At 43.1% G+C, this 15420-nt stretch overlaps 1 protein-coding gene across 3 annotated transcripts in view; it reads left to right on the top strand.

Moving 5' to 3' along the window:
- The window catches only part of FAT3 (FAT atypical cadherin 3), a 385938-nt gene that overhangs the window by 33418 nt on the left and 337100 nt on the right, over window positions 1-15420 (top strand). The gene's annotated exons all lie outside the window — the stretch shown is intronic.

The following is a 15420-nucleotide window of genomic DNA, read 5'->3' as shown; positions in this document are numbered from 1 at the left end:
CTGCTTTATAGGCTGTGATTGTTGAGTGGAATAAGCTGCAACAGAAAGCAGGAGAGTAGATGAATGCTTGAGCCTAAAAAACTGGGGGTTTGGCATGATGATGTATGGGCTAACATCGAAGAGCGGGAGTCAGTGGTACGTTGGCTTCCTTCCTTTAGACCTGTCTGTCTTCCTAGAAAACAACCCTGTGAGTGAAGTGTTGATTCTGGAGCGTAAGTATGTGTCTTTAATTTCAATACTGCGGGTATATGTCAGTTTATGTTAGCGTTCGGTGCCAGTGAAGCGGGTTTCAGAGCCCTGGGCTCCAGAGAACGGTAGGTTTCAGTATTTGTGCTATTATATATAGTTCGCGAAGAAGTTGGAGCAAATGACAATTTCTGGTTCATTTGTTGCTGGTTATGCAGTTTAATTAACGCCCATCGTTAAAAGACTTCTGAACAAATCTCATGGCGGTGAATAACGACCCGGAGAAGTCTGCCATGTGCTACTTCATGCAGCAACTCTGTAACAAGATGCTCAGAGGGGGCTGTTCGTACAGGGCAGACAAAAGGGTCCCTTATTTAAAAGTGGCTTGCTAGCTTTTTATTTTTCAGCTGTAGCATGTCTAAGCTATCAGGAGTGTCACACACTACTAAACTGGCCAGGCCTCCAGGAACTGACATTCTTGGTGGTGATTTAGAAGGTACATTTATACAGTAGTCTCCGACTTCATTACTACACTGTTTCCTTGGATACTGAGCATTTGGCATATCATTACAAGAGGGACATTCACAATGCTTGGTGGTTCGCTTGGTTTTAATAAAGTTTTTCTTATGACTTGATTAGTGATTCTCTTTTGACTTTAATTTTGTGTGTCAAAGAGAAAAAACAAAAGGAAGTGATTGTCGTCAGCTAATTTACCCAGCTATCCTTGGAGCCAAGAACAAGTTTTATTTCATAAAGTGTGGAAATCCTGCGTATTATTTGTGGAATTATGTTGCTGAATAGACTTTAAATAAAGAATTGAAGTGCAGCTATTCACTGCGGCTTCAAATTCATGCTGTTTGGGAACAATCTTACAATAGCAAAGAAAAAAACTGTTTGAATGCTGGGCAGTAAACAAAGTTTGTCTGGGGTGTGAAAGCATTTAAATACTTCATGTGCCTGTTTAAGACTCTGGCATTTTGATAGTGCTCAGTCTGTTTCTTGAAGGTACTTCTTCCTCCTTACACAGCATCTTGGATGCCTAAACTCCGGCTGTTGTTTGGCAAACAGCATAAGCTGCCGGGAACACTGAACAGATCCCTCCGCCTGCCCCAGGCACCCATTCCCATCTCGTGCCTTCCCTTTTGTTTGCAGCCGTATTTGTGACTGGGCAACTCAGTCCCCACTGAGAGCAAAATCAGCAGCACCGCAAGCAAGAATAAAGGGGTGAGCCCGGGACAGCTGCTTTGGTGGCCTTGGTGGCTTATCCTGCCGTGGAGCGCTCCCCAAACTGTGGCGTGAAACGACTGCGCCTCTCGATGCTGAAACATAAAACGGCCGTGGTTCAGCGGTGCGGGGTTCCCGCAACGCCTGCGAAGGTTTACACGACCCTCTCTGGTCGTGAGCTGGGCTGCTACGTCGATGCGCCGTGCTTTGGGTCACGTCGCCGGCGCTGTGCGTGCGCGGGGACGGCACGGAGCTGTTGGCGCTGCAGCGCATGCACGTAGCCCGCTGGCTGGAAAGGATGGAGGAATGGTAATTCTTGGAGACCGCGTTGGGCCTAAGAGTATCCCCTGGACACAGCAGAGCATCAAGGGTTTAAACTCGGAAATGACGGTGACAGACACGAGCTGTGCACTCACAATGCAGTGTGAGCGCAAGGTGGACACAACCGAACTGTGCTGTGCATACAGACGTATGTACACGCACGCCTGCACTAGCAGTGTGGCCACTCGTTGAAAGGGGCTTCTAAGTTTGAACCAGCTTGGCTTTAGTGTTAAAAGGACTCCGTTATGTTCCTACCACTGTTTTCTCTTCAGGCAAACCGTATATTGCCTAGTTCATTTAATAAAATCATTATTCCAGAAACCACTGAATTCAGAGTTTAATACAGTAGCATTTGGGCGTAAATTTGAGGGATACATGAGAGAGGGATCTTTTGCAGTATGCTCAGTTTTATTGCAGTTCTCCTCATTGTGACTTTCATGTGCCAAAAGCCATCAAGAGCCTTTTCTTACAAAAGAGATAGAGAAATTTCATATATCTACAGTCATTTTCCCCTTACGCACAGCAGTTAGTTTCAAAAGTGAGAAATGCTTGCTTTTCTTTTTCCCTTCTGTATGGATTTGCAGCATCACTAGGTTTGTTTCAGTAAGCTAATAAATTACTGTTTGGTAACTCTTACTTTTTTGTTCTTTGCTTTCATTTAAGAAAAATACAAAGGAAACAGATATTGCAGTCTCATTTCAGGCAAAGTTATTTCTGATGATTTTGATTTTTGTCCTGAAGCTTTCTGACAAAGTGAGTGTTTTTTTTTTAAGAAAAACCTTTCTGGAGATAGCAGGGGTGAGATAGAAAGGGCAGGTGACTACCAACCCATGGATAGCAGAGTTTGAGCAAAAAAGAACTGTCTGCAAGCAGCGCCTTCGTGTGTGAAACTCCGTTTTTCAATCTGGTTTTCAGTTCAGCAGCAACTTGCCTTCACTGGACATGAGCTAACAGCCAATATTTAGGTGGGAGTCGTTCAATTTCAGGGAAATTCAGGTGACCGTTTTTCCCCATCTCTTGGCGGAAGAAAAAAAAAAAAAAAAAGCAGTGGGAAAATGGTAAGGTACAGCTAGATGGTGAGATTTTATTTGTACGGGTTGGGGTAAGGGGCTGGTTCCCAAGGAGAAAAGGCGAAGGCAGCGACCGGCTGTGTTTCCAGGACGGGGAGCAGCGGCGCAGGGAGGTGGGACCTGCCCCATTTGTTTTGGCAAGCGCCGGCAGCGCCGCGCTGCTGAGCGTCGATGCCGTTTACAATTTCTCCGCTTGTCAAAACGTGTGAGGGGGAGGGAGGATCCTGTTGGGAAGATTTATCTGCCGAAGTCCGCTGTGCGGAGCGAGCGTGTGCCCCCGCGCTGCTCCCGCTGCCCCGTCGCCCTGCCGGGAAGGGGCTGGCGGCACCCGGGGGAGCTCCAGCGCGGGGTGGCTCTGCCGTGCGAGGAGAGGTCAAGAGCGAGGAGCCCGCAGGGAGCCTGGGCCCAGGGGAGCGAGGCCGTGAACGCGTGACCAGAGGGACCGTGCCCGACCGCGTCGTGTGTCTGGGTAACGCGCCGCGAGCGGTGTTTGCTCGTGGGATTTACTGTCTGTCCAGGACTTGAGGGTCTTTGCCGTCTGACCCTTGGTAGCAGATGAACCTGACTCTGGGCGCAGGCAAATGGAAAACGCTAAGATTTCAAGAGATGAGACTGTTCTTCCTAGCAGCTACCGTTTTTGGCAAGATAGTGGCGTGATGGCCGTGTTACTACTTTTTTTGCATCCCTGTCTTTACTGCTCTGCTTCTCCCGGTCAGTGTCTCCAATTCCCTTTTCAATATTCCGCTGTAATTTGGAGACTGGACACAAAAAACTGCTGAATCGGGAATAACTGGGGAGATTTGAATAGCAGCTGCTGCAGCAGGGTCAGCAAAAATAGCCGCGTGATGCTCTGTTTTGAAATTTTTGCCAGGTGATGCTGGTGAGCGTTGCTCTGTAGTGAAATCTTGGTGCCCTGGGTCGTGCGGGTGCCGGAGGGAGGCAGCGTGACCTGGCCTGTGGGCTATGTTGGTGGGCCGCCCACGTGGCCTTCAGCGAGTGGCTTGAGCTGTTTGAGCCTATTTCCCAATCTGAAAGTAGGATGAGTGATTTGACGTCCAGAGGTGAGTGAAAATTAGGGACCTCAAGGGCGGTGTTTTCAAAAGGGACATAGATGCTGCAGAATCGAGGCTCTCCTGAAACACAGTGGATGTAGGTGCTTTAGAAAATTTTTCTGTTTGTGCGTAGGACGCGCAAAGGTAGGACGCTGCTTTGAAATAGTGAGTGTTTCCCAGTGTGGCAAATTGTGAGACTTTACATGCGGCCTATGGTGCTTCACTTGTTTAAAAACCTTTTCGAGGAGAAAGGACAGATTGTAGCTCTTTACTGCTGTTTCTGCTAGTTTTTCATGAAGGGCTCCTGTTGACGTTTGAGGGAATTACATGATTCGCCCAAAGGGAGCATGAAGCTCTGCTAATGAAGATGGCTAAAAGAAAAAAAAAAAAGCAAAAAAATTAAAAAAAGATTAGGTATGATTTTGACATAGGAAACGGGCTCATAAATGAAATGATACTCTTGCTGAGGTTCTGCCTCTAATGCCAGATAATTTAAAGGCACTTTTCCAAAGTCATTGTCTGAAGTCTGAGTTAAGAGATTCTTTATTTAATCTAGCATGTGGTGATTGCCATGAAGATATTTTCAACAGATACCGTACAGTGGTGTCTGTCAGGCTACGGGACCTAAATAACTGCTGGACTGTAGATAACTGTGTGGCTAGATGAGTGCTTATGGCTAACCTCTGTTCTGGCACAGAAATAATGGATTGTTTGTTCCTCCAGTTGAAACTGTGACTCTTTTTTATGTTTCTGATATACATTTTTAGCACTGTTGCTGATGTCGTTCAGTGTTCTGGGAATTTTCTTTAAACTCGGTGCTTATTTTGGAATGTTGATTTTCCAGCAAACAAGTATATGATTAGCAATTCATAGTTTTGCCAAAAATAAACAAAAGCAAACAGCTCAGCCTTAAATAGCGATCTCTGCTCTTTGGAACTTTTAATGGGGGCATGCCTGCAAAGCTGGACTTTTCCAACGCGCAGCAGGCTTTGAGGGACTCTCGTCTGTGGGTGCTGAACTGGCCGAGTGGGAAAGCTGAAGCCACGGGGGTTTGAGCTACTGTGTTAGCTAAAAAGTGGTTATCACCTCAAATATCGATGCAGAGATCCACCGTCGGGAGGGAGCAGAAACGTGCATGGATTCTGTGTATATAACTTGTTTGGATTTGGTGGGAATTTCATCATGCAGAAGGCTTTTGGGTGTTATGCCTTTGCCTTGGTAGCCGACTGTCAGGGTGCAGATACCTGGTGGAGACTGCGCAGTCGATTCTTTTGCGCAGTGAATGCTGATCTGTCGGAGCACCATCAGCGCTCCATTGTGTGCATCAAAAATAATATATTATAATGTTCAGTTCAAAATAATTGTATTCAATGCCTTTCATAGATTCAGGTATTTCTAACGCAGGTAACAGTCCTAGGTCAGTTTTGATGGAAAGCATTTGTTGCAGTGCTTTGGCCTTAACGTGTGGGCTGGAAATGAAATTTGTGGGTTTCTGGCCTAACTTTGCTCAGTTTAAGGCTAGCTCTGTGCACTTTCCTATTTCACTCGCAATCCTCTGCAGTGTGAATTCCACTTATGGTCTGAGAGAAGCTGTGATATAGCTGACCAGATATATCTGCGTGTCGCTTCCTACTTGGGCAGGTTAACCGATTTCCATTGCCTAAGCTGGCTGTAATTTAAAAAAGTAATGAGAGTAGCGCTTTGTCTAAACACTGCCTTCTTTAAACAAACTGTACGTTCCCTCTGAATTTCTGCTTCAGGGCACAGAAAGATTTAGGAAACGGTGACTGTATTCACCAGCAATGATTTCTCTTTGTTGTTTTTATGTGAAGAGTTGTGGACTTAGGACTGGTCTGAGAATTCAGAGGCTAATTTATATAGAGGGCCAGCTGGAGGCATGTTTTTGAGGCCTGTGTTTCAGAAGACAGTTGCTCGGCGGTTTCTGAAAGTTGGGCCTGTGCAGGCATCTGAGATTGGTTGCTCCAGAAATGGGGGCAGCTGTATGTGACGCCTATGGCAGAGTAGCAGATGTCAGCATCCTGCACAGTCTTTCCCCGTTGAAAGAAAAATCAGCACTACTAATCTAGGTTTCGTTCTCAAATCTCAAAGTCGTTGAGAATCTCAATCAAAATATTTGCTCCCTATACTTCGAGCCTGATCTCTCTCTCTCGCTGTTTGTCACAGCCGTCTCAAAGAGCAGTGGCACCACAAAGCCAGTAATCTCGTTTCTAGCCTCAAGAACGGAAATTCTTTATTCTCTGGGACCATAAGATTTAACTATTCTTGAAATGGTTGGTAAGTTTAATTATTTTTAGCTTGTCTCCACTCTCTGTCTGCGACTTCCTCCCCTTCCCATAGCCAGATACAGATGTGCAAGAATAAGTGAATTTGGGTTCTCTAATACTCCAGGAGCTCATGACTTTCTGTCTTTCCCTCCTCAATGTAGAAACTTATAATGGCTGCAAATGGGGCTGTTTCTCCCGTAGCAGAAGTGTGTCATGTAGCTCACTGCTAGCCCTGAGCTATTTGTTCCCCCTTCACTTTTGATTTTCCTCACGTGTCTTTATGCACCTTTCGTCTACCTGGTCTGAGATGGGGGGCAAAACTTTTGGTGGTGCTCATGTCCCTGCCAAAGCCGATTCTGTTCTTCTAGGCCCAGGTGAGTTTTTCCCCATGACATTAGGTGGCGAAGGGCACAGGGAGGAGAAAAGGCAGGTTGCAGAAGCGACATAGAGTGCTGGGTCTTTGGACACGGGCAGCCAGCAGGGACGGCCTTTCCTACCGACGCTTGCAGTGGGCCTCCGTTTTCTCAGGGTGCTTTGAATGTTGCTCCTGCATGAACTGAATGCCACTGTTTTATGATAAAAAATAGATTATTCGCAACCCGGGGAAAACTTTTGGAGAATGAGCCTGGGGTGCCGTGGCAAGTCTCTTCTTCTCCGTGTATGTGTATGTGTGTTGTAAATGACACCATGCTGGCTCAGGGGACGCCTTGCTAGGTACTCCTTGCAGGCCCACAGTGTTCATCGCACCCACTAGGCTACTTACTCTCTCCGCTTCTCCTCTCCCGGCTTTCACTTCCTGTCCTCCCGACTCCAGCCTTACCAACCATTTCAGTTCTAGCTACCTCCCCAAGACCTCTGCAGCTGGGGCCACCTCTCTGCCTATCCGTGAGGAAATCCTCGTGGGACACACCTGGAGCTGGCCTTATTCCAAGGTCCTGTGTGGAATAAAATGCTTTATTGCTTAGTCCACTGTGTAGAATCCTTGACGGACTACCATTACTTTGACCGTTTTGCTTAGCATATTATGTTCTTTTCCTCTGATCTCCATTTTAGATTGTGTTTTTTATATGGGGCTGTCAATCTGGCGAGAAGCTTTTGCATAGTCATCTCTCTTTCTGCTAGCCTCCTCTTGCCTGTACATAAAGGTCTGGACCATCTGAGCTTCCCTACATCTGCACATTCATCAACTGAGGTAGATATTCTTGGTGGGGTAGGTATTCTTTCCTCTGAGAGTAGCAGCTTACCCCTACTCCATACACCTATATACCTATTATGGCCCTGGAAACAGTAGCTGTAAATCTCATTGACTTCTTTCTTACTATAAACCATAACCGAGTGGTTTATACAAAACTGTGCAAGCTGTCAGGAGGAATATGTGCAGTATCCAGAACACAGAGCAGACCGTCTGCAACTGCTAGCAGCACCTAGAGCTAGAGAGAGTTGATTTGACGGCAGAGTACAGTGAAAAGCAGTTATGACTCTTTCATATCATAACACAGTGCGAACTGAGCTTCGCATGAGGAAGGTAGAAAATGCTTTTTCAGCTGTAGATCTGTGTGCCTGCCATGTTCACATTGTGCTGAGTCCATCACGGTCGTAAGGTGAGCATTGGTGCTTATGCCATTGCTGTTTGCACTGGCCCTGGGCATTGTTAAAGGTAGAGATCGGATGGCTCTATAACCATAGATAAAGGTATATAAAAGTCCTTGTATAAAGGACTGCCTGATTTTAATTGTATTTATTACTTGCATTATAGTAAGGGTAGCATTTTCAAAGAGCCTATTTGAATAGCCCTGCATAAATCCCACTGAAGTCCAATTTATGCAGCTGGTGGGTGCTTTATCTTAGGGTGCAGTTCTGCCTGCCTGTTCTCACCAGCACCCGGCTCTTGCAGCCGTGGAGCTCTCCATGTGTGTAAGTGAAGGCTCTTGCCCCGATACCGAATTCGGCAAGAACTGTCGGTTTGTGGGGTTCAGAATTAATGGGTGGTAAAGGGAGATGGAGGGGAAAGACCAGCAGTGACAGAAATGGGACTAAGCAGTCCTGAATTTCTTACACTTACCTTATACCTCGAAAGAGCTTTCAGGTCAGGACGCCCTGCGTGGAATCAAAGTAGTTTTGTGAGACAAACTTTAAAAAAGAAACAAACAAACAAACACAGCATGAAGCCAAATAAACAAGTAGTGTCCTTGGCTGTGCTTCATGAGGAAGCAGGTTGTCCCCCGGAAAAAAAACTGACTCATTTTAAAGCTGCCCAGAAGCTTCCCTATTTTACAGTGATTAAGAAGTAGGAGCCAGGGCAGGCTGGAGATGCACAAAGCATGAAAACTGTTTATCATTCTTTGCTTGCATCGGGGTGGACCACCAAGGGACAAGCTCAAATCCCTTGTAAGTTTGCTCCCTGGAATTCCCTTTTGACAGATCTCACATGGTGGCAAATTATTCCTCCCCTCTCTCCCCCCGCCACCCTTTCCCCAAGCCGTGTTTCGTCCTCGAGGGGGAAGGGAGAGTCTGAGAGCCCCTCCGGTCTGCCTGGCTCCTGCTCACAACTGGAAGCATTTGCTGATGAACTGATACTTGGCAAAAATTGGTGGTGTATGGAAAAATCCCCAGCACCTGCTAGCGAGGCAAAGTTATTCATAACATACGGCTGGACGGCTAAATCTTCACTTCCTAGGGACAGCCTGGAATTACACTTGCTCCATGCTGAGTGGCCTTTCTCCCATGTGAAATTATATGCAGGCAGCAGGCAGATTTGCAGCTTTAAAGAAGGTTAGAATTTATGCTGCTGTCTGTTGCAAAGGGTTGCTCGTCAGAAATGGTCATTTTGTCTTCATCTTCTCTTTTGGGGATAAACATATCATGATATAATCGTATATACGGAAAAGCATATCTTTATGTTCATCGGGGAGCAGGTAGCCCCATGAATACATCCCCTCAGGGAGTAAATCTGCTATCAGGATCTGTCGGACTTTTTCCTTCCTCCTGCTTAGAGTTAAACATGCATTTTTAATACATTTCAGTGTGGCACAAATTTTTATTCTGAATTCTTATTTCTTTTCTTAGCCAGTAGATTGTTTATAAGCCTTTCCTAGCTGGGTAAATTGTTGTGGGTTGTATTTGAGTGAGGTGCACAGAAGATGTCTGACTAGACGAAGTGCCATTTTAATGTGCTTTTTTCCTTCTCATTTGACATCTTGATAATGATACTAACTGCGTAATGAGAGGAGGGTATAATGGCTAACTCTAATCCATTGCAGTGGTTTGCTCAGAGAGAAGTCTTGGTCTCTAAACTCCTAGATCAATATGGTCCGTGTGCTTTAAATATGAATTATGCCTTCCAGGAGAGGGCAGTGATGTACACAAGCTCTGACCTCCTTGCGATATCAAGGGCAAATTGCCAAATTGCAAAAGAGGTCTTTTTCTATCGCTGGTGCAACTTGATTAAAGAATTAAGTAAGTGACAGCTACAAAACAATCAAGTACCCTTCTTAGGCCACATTGCACCCTGTTTTTTTTTTTTTTTTGTCAAAGTGCAGGTACTTGTGACCCAGCCATGCAAAAGATTCTGTGTGGGCAGATTGCTGTTGCTGACAGAAAATCACGCTGAGAATACGAGGCTCCATTCAGGTGAATGGATTTGCCTGGGTGATGAGCTTGTGGGATTGGTGTCATGGTGAGGCTATTAGAATAGACAGCCTACTGCAGATGTTGACATTGAGTGATAGGAAGGAGTTATTTGCAAGACTGAGGTCACTTCCAACAAAATCAAGAGCTGCGATTCCTCCTGTAGATGCATTACTTCACTACATACTATTTAGATTTCATATGCATGTGAAAGTAATGTTCTGCCTCCTAAAAAGGGCCTTTATACTCCCAAGTATACGTTTTTCTGCTGTAAAACTATTAATTTAATGAATATAATTTAATGGAATTTAAATAGGTACCTTTGGAATGGAAATTGTGACACACTTAGCCTGCCCTGAGAAAGGAGTGGTGTTTTCTAATACTAGTATTTCTCCATGACAGGTGATCGCCATTCCTGTCCTGTCTGAGTAGGCATCCTGCCTTTCTCAGGTTCTCAGGGGAAAATGCAAATCAAGGTAAAAACCTTTAAGCCAGACAAAACCCTGCTTCCTGTCCCTGCTTCCATACACGTGGGCACATGAATACTTTGACTCTCCAAAATTTGTCACCTGAAGTTGGGAGACTATTTTTTTTCTTCCCAGTACACTAAAGTCCCAAGAACCCTTTAGACAAGAGCTTTATTGGGTTCTTTCTTGTGGTAAAGATGGAAGTTGAAGCACAGATTTTTTTTTTTTAATCTCTTCTCTTTCAGAGGCTTTGAAGAAATTCTTAAATTATATTAGCTAGTGACATCACCTAAGTTACTTTACCCAACAGTTGCCTGAAAGAGTTCCTATCTCAGAAGGTGTAATTGCACTAAGAGGGTAAACAGGGATAGAGGAGAAGACTCTCTTCTTTTTCCTTCTTGTGGCTGGCTAAAAGGTTGTTCCTTCTATCTACTGAGTAGTTTTACCTGATGTATTTTTTTTTTTTTTGGTAAAACTCCTTTTGGCACTTATTTAATATTTTCATTGCTTACCCAAGAGGTATAAATATTTATAATTTTCTTTTCCAAGTATTTTGTGGTATGGAGATCTTTGGGATTTGAATAATTAGCCCTAGGAGTGGCAATCAAACAAAGGATCACATAGCACTTGTTTCATATCTGCACATTGAATTAGAGGCCCAGTTTTAGTGTGTGGGAATCGTGGCAGTTTTTGGAGCTTTAGTCTTCCTTCCCAGTCTGGTGGGGGGTTATGCTTGGAAGCAGCCCAGACTGAAGACTGTCAGAGGCAAGAAGGAAAAAAGAAATTACGCACCTATCTTTCACTGTTCCTATAAGGAGCACCAGCTAATCTACAAGTCCATGCGACTGCTTTACAAGGTTTAGATTATATAGGTAATCTTTGTTAAAGCAGGTTGTTGAAGAACAAGTGGCTGAGTGGAGAATTAAATGTGAAATTACAGATTTCTCCATGATGCTGAAGCTCATTTTAAAGAGTATTAAAAATGATGACACACCTTTTTATTTCTCCGTTCCTCTCTTCCCACTTCAAGACCCAGCAGATTTAATGTGAGCTGGAGTGGGAGGGTGCTGGACTCCTATTTTGAGTCATCTTGTCTGCCCCCCTGGGTAGCTGGAAGGAGGTTTTGTTTCTTAATCACTGTTCCTGTGGAAGAGCTATTTTTTTTCTTCAGACGAACCTTGTCGAACAGTATCAGGGGATTTCTTTTTTTTTTTTTTTTTGAAGTAGTTCCTGCCCATACATTTAAAAATCAAACACAAGTAATCATAATCTTTCTCCTCACTTGAAACCATAACATTTTTTTGACAAGAAGGGCCTTTAAAGAAATGCCTCTTATTTTATGGCGGGTTGCTTTGTACTTTGTTTCTGTATCCTATCGCGTTACATTTCCTGTGCATTAAGTATGTATGTATTATGAGCTCTTAAAAACAAATATCCTAGAAGAAAGAAATTCAGTAAATGAATAAAATGGTCTTGGGTAGCCCAAGTGGCAGCTTAATAGCTCATCCATCAGGACTCTCAAATAATGTAATGATGATGGTCACGTTAATATATGGATAAACGAATAACTTCGATGAAGAGCTTGTTACAGTGCTGCATACCACATGTTATGAAATCCAAGTCTGAGAGTGCTGCCTGATGTGAAAGTCCAGTTTTTCCAGTGCCAACCTTGAAAGTATACCTAAAAATATACAAAGGGGTGTGTTTTTGTGTACATACATGTACCTACTACAACACACACACACACACACATACACACACACTCACACACACTTATGTGTATGTACATGTGTGTGTGTATCATATGTTATTCTTAGGTTAAATTTAGTATTTCTGGACTGATCCTGATTGCATTGAACTGTGAAGACTTCATAAACTTCATTGAAATGACTGGATTTACAGCAGTGTATTTGAGCTCAGGTCTTGCCCCTGACTTCTCTAAAACTAAATGGATAAATGGAGTGGCAACATGAGGTTGTCATGTTATACTGCCTGGGATATACACATCTTTTTCATTAGTTTCTCCTAATAACATAGCTTTCCAAATATCTATTGTGATGCCTATCTGCCACTGCAGAGTCTGTAACCTTGTGTATGCCTATTTTGAAGGTAAAAGCTTTAAATCATTTACACTTGTAGCGATGACTTTCTTAGGAAAACTGATTTCAGATTGTGGAGGGGCTGGAAACCTGCTGGTGATGGCCACTGGGGGGAAGCGTGAGTGGCGGAGAGAAGGCAGCTCAGGATGGGCTATGATGTGAACAGGAGAAACTAGACTGCCAAACACGATGTAAATAGGATGGTACTATTCCCTTCATTACTCCAGAGAGACCTATTGCTAGGAAGCTGCAGAGCTGTGGTTAAGTAGAGTCTCTGTGTCCGGCTGAAACATAGCATCAGTCTCCATCGTCAGCCAGCAAGAATTTACCCTCTCTTAGCCGTGGGTAGAGGCTGGTGCTGCAGGGTGGAGGGAAGGTGCTGATGTGCTCTTGGGACACAGGCATAACACAGGGGCTTTTCTGTTGAGTATTTTAAAAAATGCCATATCACAGAAAAGGTCCAGCCACCTCATTTGATCTTTAGCTTGGTCTCTCCCATTTGAATCTTTAGGTGCCCTTGGTTGGCTTGTCCACGGCCATGTACAATACAGACCTTGTCTTTCCACTTGAGAGCACTGTCTCCCACGCTAGGCAGAAGCAGGAGTTTTCAGTGGCAGCGCTCAATGTGATTGACATGAAGCCCCAAGAAAATAAGGGGCTTGGGTATTTGCACACTGTTGAATTAAGTTGATGAATGTTTGTGGTGCTGAAAAACAGTGTCTTGTAGTAGATATTTTAGTAGAGTGAAACGGAAGCAAAACAAAACAAAAAAAAATCTTTCTCAACTGCAGTAGAAAAATTTCATTCTTGCTCTGATCAATCATGGATCAATCTGAGTGAACATGACCCTCTTGTACCCAAAGCATATTTGAAAATGGTGCATACCCAGTGTATAAACTGTGTAGGTTAAAATGTCTTTTTATATATGACTTACATGATATGTACCTAGTAATTGAATTGGCATATTCAGACAAGGAAGTGCCCCAAGTAGTTCTATGAGGATTTGCCTGTTATTTGCGTACGCGAGTTCACAAGGTGATATAAACTATTTTTATTTTCTGTTTTAAAGATTTCCTTTTTTTTAGTTGTTGAAATATAAAAGAAAATGCAAAGGAAGCAATGAGGGAGAGGGGAAAAGAGTTGCATGTGAAAATAAGTGTATTGCAAGATGAGCACCTTGACAAACACTTGAGAGAATTGATCAAATTGATTAATGTGTTAGGTGATGGAATATAGACTGTGGGATCAGGAAGTTAAGTGTTTTGTGTGAACATTATAACAGCAGTGCAATAAATTGATTGTCATTAGTACTTAAAAGTGCAATAGTCATTCAATTATATTGGAAGTGATAACTAACATGAATTCATATTCCAAAACTTGCATGCAATTTATAAATCTCCTAGGGGATATTGAAATCACATTGGAAATTTAAATTAACCCCTGTCATTACCGACAACTTTTTGTATCGTTTTTGTATTCTAGCTTGGAGAAAACTACACTTTCAAGCAACTTTTAAATGACAATGAGAACAATGTATGTGTGTAGTGGGTCTTTTAATAATTGCCTTTTAAAATTGATTTTTATGATTTTCACTAGTATCAGTGAATGTACTCTGTAACAAAGAAGGGTATTCACACTGCCTAACGTTAAGCATCTAAGCAGTTTCCTCCTGCTCCTTTCCTTTTCTTTTATTGGAAGAATTAATCAGCAGCCTTGATTGCAGCTTCTGAATCATCTCCAGCGATACCTGACCGCTTACCCTGTCTCTGTTTAACCTCCAAATGTAGGTCGCTGAAGTGAGGCACTGTGAACATTCCACGTGCCTGTGTGGAGGAACTCCAAATCATCCTCAAATGGCTGATTGTCAATTGTATTTAGATGCTTCTGTTTATAATGCACCTTTTGAAACCAGTTGGAAGGTTCTTCGTGATGTGAGAGGGTGGCGGGAGTGGGGCAATATATGGGATGAGACAGACAGCGGGCAGTGGAGCTGCGTGCCTCATTTGTCGGCCAGTTCTGGTTGGAGATGCCAAAGCTGAAATTTGGTGCAAGCTAGAATTGACACCATGTAAGCAAGAATGTGTTCAAGCTCTTTTTGGTCTGAATAGCCAGTTTGTAGCAGGCCAGGCAATAGGTTATAGGAGACCTCTGCCTTTCGTAGGGTGAGATGTGAATGTGGTAGAGCAAATGATATGGAAAAAAAAGGCATATGTCCTCATTGACTGTATGATACTCCGCGTATTTGGTAGATGGTGGTGATCATAATTAAAGATGCAATATAGTACCTATGCGAGGGCAAATTTAAATCTCACAGACAATCTTAACTATGCCGTTTTCTAACTTGAGATCTTATTTGAGAATTTTATCAAACAGTTTTATTCTCTTCATTATATTTTGTCTTCTGTCTTATCTGGGTTGTGTATGCATACACATGGGCATATGCGATTGTATTTAAGTAGCCATCATTCTTCCTTAATTTTAATTTTTGCATAGATATCTAGTAATGGCTGGCCAGTGCTTTTATGCACTTTTTCTTGATGTCTCGAATTTCATTTATGTGATCTTTCTTAACTGTCCATATAAAACTTAATATTTCACTACCAAAGTGGTGCACACATAACAGTAATCCTCTCTCTTTCCAAAAGACTGGAATTAAAAATGAGTTTTCCAGTGAACTCTGAAAAATAAGAAGTTTAGGCTTAGTCGAAGCTACTGGTGAATAAGAACCAGTGAATAAGAGTGAAGAACTAGTGAGTAAGATTCAGGTGTGATTCATCCTCTTGTATGAACTTAGTCAAATATATATATTTGATTTTGTTTTTTTCCGCTGTGATTAATATTCTGGATTGTGTGCATGTACGTATAGATGTGGTAGGATCCCATAGTCTTTCTATATTAAAAAAAAATGCACATGCTTGTGCGTGCACCCATGCACATATGCAGTGTTCTCTCTATTTTATTAAATGTGTAGTGACTACTTTTTGCGTATGTTTTATTTTTAATTATGAATGTAATAAATGATTTCAAAATGACTGTTTTTAATACAGTTTTTGTCTCTTGATCTTGAACTTTTCCCTTTTCTCTTTCTG

The sequence above is a fragment of the Struthio camelus genome, chromosome 1, assembly GCF_040807025.1.
Source record: "Struthio camelus isolate bStrCam1 chromosome 1, bStrCam1.hap1, whole genome shotgun sequence".
In the NCBI taxonomy this organism is placed as follows: Eukaryota; Metazoa; Chordata; class Aves; order Struthioniformes; family Struthionidae; genus Struthio; species Struthio camelus.
The sequence above is the reverse complement of the archived record's forward strand: the minus strand, read 5'-3'. Positions and strand labels throughout refer to the sequence as shown.